The sequence below is a fragment of the Mustela nivalis genome (assembly GCF_964662115.1).
Source record: "Mustela nivalis genome assembly, chromosome: 9".
NCBI lineage: Eukaryota > Metazoa > Chordata > Mammalia > Carnivora > Mustelidae > Mustela > Mustela nivalis.
The window spans coordinates 66,000,043-66,005,832 of record NC_139028.1 but is presented as its reverse complement, the minus strand read 5'-3'; positions in this window follow the sequence as shown (position 1 = coordinate 66,005,832).

Sequence of the window (5,790 nt, the reverse complement as noted above, 5' to 3'; positions counted from 1 at the left end):
GATAGGTGGGGTGATGGGTTAAGGAGGTGATGGAGACTACAAAGTACACTTATTACGACATGCATGGAATAATGTATAGAATTGGTGAATCAATATATTGTAGACCTGAAACGAATATTACACTGTATGTTAACTATACTGGAATTAAAATAAATTTTTTTTAAATTACCTTTTCAGTAATATATGTCAATACAGTGTTTGTAAGTTTGTCTTGGAGGTATTTGTGAGGAAAGCAAGTCTGGATAAAATGCTGCTAAGTAGGGTTTTAGACATCTAGAGGGAATATTGAGGATGTCATGTTCCTGCACAGTGCAGGATCAAGAAAAGGAGTGGCAAAGGGCCACTAGATAAAACATCTCCTACAGGGGTGCCTGGGTAACTTGATGGTTTGGCATCTGTTTTGGCTGGGGTCGTGATCCCAGGGCCCTGGGATTGACCCCTACATTGGGCTCCCTGGTTGGCAGGTAGGCTGCTTCTCCCTCTCCCTCTACAGTTCCCCTGCTTATGCCCTCTCATTCTCCCTCTCATATAAATAAATAAAACCTTAAAAAAACAAAAAACCTCTACTACAAGGTTTATGTGAAGTCAATTCCCATTTGAAGTTGGGCTTAATCTAGCACAACTGACATTTAACTCTTAACAGGTTATGCCTTCCACAACCAGTGCCTCATTCTGCAATGAGGGATATACATGAACCTTGGGTGTTACATGTGGAAGATCCAAGGGTACTTATGCAAAACAAAATAAAATAGAATATGTACGTGAGTGTTATGGGTGGTTTGTATTTTGGGTGTCTATGTACACAAAACCTCAGGAAAACCATAAAGCTACATGCCTCTATTTCTATTGGTACTACTTTAAGTCTAATTAATATTATCTCTCACTTGAACTACTGTGTCTCTTCTAACTGTTCTCCTACCTTCCAGTATTTTCATATTTATTGAGGTATACTTGATAAATAAAGCTTGTATATATTAAAGGTGTACAATATAATATTCTGATATATGAATTGTGAAATGATTATATAATCTTGCTAATTAATATATCATCACATTCCATAGTCCATAATTTTTGTAGTGTGATAAGAACACTTAAGATCAGCTCTCTTGGGGCACCTGGGTGGCTCAGTCAGGGAAGCATTCAACTCTTGGTTTCAGCTTAGGACGTGATCTCAGGGCTGTGAGATCCAACTCCATATTGGGCTCCGTGCTTGATGTGGAGTCTGCTGAAGATTCTCTCTCTTCCTCTCCTTCTGCCACTACTCCGTCTTGTGCATGCTCTTTTCTCTGTCTCTAAATAAATAAAGAAAATCTTTAAAAAAAAGATCAGCTCTCTTGGCAAATGTTAAGTATACAAAACAGTACTATTAACTTATAGTCACCATGCCATATACTATATTTCAAGAAAGGAAGGGATGAAGATTACTTCCTGGTTTGAGTTTTGAAAAATTAAGTATATGAGAGTTCTACTTAGTGAGATAAAGAATACTTTCTGAGGAACAGGCCTAAAGAGAAGAATTAATTTATTGCATTTTGAAGATACTGAGCATCAGCTGTCTATGCAACACAGAGAGTGTGTAGTGGCTAAGAACTCAAGCTCAGGAATAAATAGGCTTGAGAAGAATCCAGATTACATCACTTACTGGCTGTGTGTCCAGGAAAGTTTTCTTACTCTTATAAGCTCCTACTTTCTCATCTGCCAAACAGGGATAGATAATAATACCTCCTAATGGGTTAATAGCGAATAAATGTAATAAGATGCCATATACTATGTAAAGCATTTGGTATAATATATGGTACTTAGTTTACTAAGTCAATAATTGTGAAGTATTATTATTATCATTATTCTCATTAAAAAGTAGAGTCAATTAAGCATTTGGATCTATGGCCCTGGCTCCTAGAAGAGAAGGCCATGGTACAGAAATAAATTCATGACCTGGAATCATATTAAACCTATAATAAGGCAAGACTACTCTCTCATTTACCACTCTCAAAGAAAATTTAGAGCTGGGAACATAAACTCAAATCCCTTTGAAGGCCACCAAGTAAGGTAAATGAGTGAAGAAAAATTCTGGAAGACAAATAGCAAGTGGTAGGTTATGATCTCTGGCAAAGGGACTTAACGATCCCTTAAGACAGGACTTAATGATCTCTGTCTTAAGGGACTTAACTACTCAGCTCCAGAATGCTGGGCTGATAGTAATAGATGCGCTGATTTTAAAAAAGAAAATAAAAATCAGGTCTTCTGCCCATTTTAAAATCAGATTTTCAGGGGTTTTTCTTGATGCTGAGCTGTAGAAATTCTTTATTGATTTTGGATATTAATCTCTTATCAGACATGCCATTTGTAAGTGTCTTCTCCCATTCAGCAGGTTGCCTTTGGCTTTGTTTATGGTTTCCTTCATTGTGTAAAAGCTTTTTATTTTGATGTAGTCCCAATAGTTTATTTTTGCTTTTGCTTCGAGAAGACATCTAGAAAAATGTTTCTATAGCCAATGTCAAAGAAATTTCTGTCTGTGTTTTCTTTTAGGAGTTTTATGGTTTCAGGTCTATCCTTTAGGTCTCTAATCCATTTTAAAATTATTTTAGTGTATGGTGTTAGAATGTGGCCCAGTTTCATTTTTCTGCATTTAGCTGTCCAGTTTTCCCAGCACTATTTATTGAAAAGACTGCCTTTTCCCCACTGTATATTCTTGTCTCCTTTGTCACAGATTAATTGGCCGTAAGTCACTATGTTGTATACCTGAGACTAATATAATGTTGTGGGTCAACTATACTAAAAAAGGTTAGATAATTAGAAATAATAAAGTATATTATTGTATATGAATAGCACAAAGTCAAAAAGTTGCGTTGAAAAAATACTTGATAAAATATGAAATACATTCTTTAAAATGTAGCATAGAAAATGCCCAGGTTCTTATGTAAAATTTCATGATTTTTGTAAAGGTTGAGAACTAGTTCAATTTTTAAATAATTCACAGTTTTATGAATGAAACAAAGCCTTATTCTGCAAGCTTCGTCCTGTGGACCACCACTTTGCACATCTGGCCTATCATTATTCCCTGAACAGCCAATTCTTACATTTTTTTCTGTTTTGCTTATATTCTGGAAGATGGCATAACATAAAACTTTAGAACAAGGGCAAGTGGCCCCAAAGAGACCTGAGTTCAGTCCTCAGGCCTTAAATTTTAATAATCACTTAATTTCTCAAAGTCATAAATTTTGGACAAGGGTAACATCTACTTCAGATATTTACCACAAAGATTAAATAAGATACTGTGCATAATGTATTTGGGACAGTATGGAACAAAACATATATCATTAATCAAGTGTATGTACTATATTTGCCTCTCAGATATCTGGCCTAATTTCTCCAGAACATGAAATTAACCCATCCAAGATCTTATTCCCTCCTAAAAATCTGACCACACATGAAGGAGGGTGAAATCTTAGCACCTTCTTTCCTTCATTTTTCATGGTTTCAATTCTTCCACCTACCACACCCAGAACCAACCCTACAGTGCCCTCACTTTTGGAAGGTCTAGAATAAATTAGGTCTGACATGTTCTTTAACTCAAAAAAAGTAATTCTCCTTTCTTCCAATTTCTCCCTTCTTTTACCCCATTGGATTTTTTTTTTCAGAAGTTTTTGGGACTTATAATATCTACTTTAATAAGTTGAAGTTAAGCATCAAAACAAATGACTATATGGAAATACTCTGAAATTCACTTATAACCATTTCAGTTATCATTTGTTGTGTGGCCTTAAGAAAGGCATTGCATTTTTCTGGGCTCTGGTTCTTTATTTGCAAATCAAAAATTCATTGTACTCAATGAATTACATGGCTCCTTCCCATTTGTACCTCTTTGTTCTCAAGCTGTTGTCTATTTATCCTAGCCTGAGTTTTCATGGTGTCCACAGCAAAGAGGTCCAGGTATTTTCAGCCTCTTGACCCAAAGTAAGGTAGAAAAAGACACAGCAGCCAGATCATGGCTCGGGCCAGTGGGGGATGGGAGGGGTGGTTTTTTAGTACCATAGACTGTTCTTTACCCCAATTGTAGTAAGAGAAAATAAAAGTGTTTTAAGTAAGTGGATAATGTAAGTTGTTTACAAAAGGTCACTCTGGCTGCAAAGTAGAGAGCAAATTAGAGAGTAAGATTGAAGGAAGAGTCCAAATTGAGACCTGATAAAAACGTTCTTGAATGGGAGGATGGTGATCTGGATAAGGATTATGGCAGAAGAAATAGATCAGGAAAAATTGATAGATGGTTGGGAGAACAACGTCTATAGAATTTCATGTCAGACTGATCAGAATACTACCACAGAGGCCAGGGACGACACAATCTCTGCTCTGAGAATTATTGAGAGCTCTGTAATCTCCACATTCTGTTCCCAAGGTGCATCCAGAAGCTTGGGACTGCTTGCATCTGGAGGCTGCTGTAACACTGTCTCAACTTCCTGGATGTCAGGTGGCAGTTCTTCTTGCAAAGTCATGGAGAAAGTCACTAAACCTACAATAAAGTGACTTACAATGCAACTGGCAAATGGTCGAGGCCATTCCATGGGCTCTGTATGCCTGAAGACATCACCTGTATGGTCAGCTTCACTTAAGACTTTTTAGGCTTCATTGGAAGAACAGATGGATACAACCAACATTTGATACTCAGCAAAATTTTGTCACCAAATGACAATAACCTGCATGCTGTTTTTTTAAGTACAGAGACTGATTGGAGGTCATCTGAGGACTCTGAAAATCTTTGGAAAAAATCTCCAATGGGAGAGGTTAACAATGAGGATAATAATGAAGGCCAGGGATCAACAAATCTGTTTCTTCTGCTGGGCTTCCAATGGGCAAGTGAGCTTTACCAATGGATCTTGAAGAAATAACTCCGTCACAAAGGTTAATTCTGAATTTCTAGGCATACACTCATTTCCCTTAAGGATTGTCTCCCTTTGGGAACACAGACTGAAAGTAGAAGTCTGGAAGAATCTGCACCAAACCCAACATTTGAGTACGTCCCCCTTAAGCATAAAGGGGAAACTGAGGAAGAGCACTGAAGGAGGCAGGCTAACTAGCTTCTTGGTCTACCATGCATGATCGTTAAGTCTGAGCAAGTCATCGACTTGGGGTGTCCATTTCCTCCCTTACAGAGTGAAAAAGCTGGACTAATTACCTCTAACTTATTTTCTTGGAATCTAAATTATAATGATGATCAGTGAAGCTAATTATTTTTCTGAGGCTATCAATTATACATTTAGATCTCTAAGAAGGAAATAGAGAAAAGCACATTACAGATCTTGTTTTTGGCATTATTTTCTTGATTTCTTACAACTGTTCTGGTACACCATGTTTAATTAGTACTTTTATTTACTATAATTAAAATTTCTAGTATATCATAAAATCCACAGGCAAACAACACTAAGAATATTCCTACATGAAACAAAAACATCTAGTTTATTAATTAAAACAAATTATATGGCACTGTGTAAAATAAAACCAATAAGCCTACAGTTTGATTTTCCATCCAAAAAAAAAAAAAAAAAGAATTTCATGTCAGTTTGGATATGGAAAATAAAGTGAGATAGTGCACACTGTCGTAAGAATAGATTTGAGTTGAGAGAAATAACAGGGGAGACAGTTCTTGGCTTTTCGCAAAGCAGACAGCAAAGTTCTGGTGGACTTTACAGACTTTCCCTTGGGCTTGGCATGACTGCAGGACAGGAGCTGCTTGAGGAAGTCATGACATGCTCTAATCTGTGGTGATTAACACAGTATAATTTCAGGCCTCTG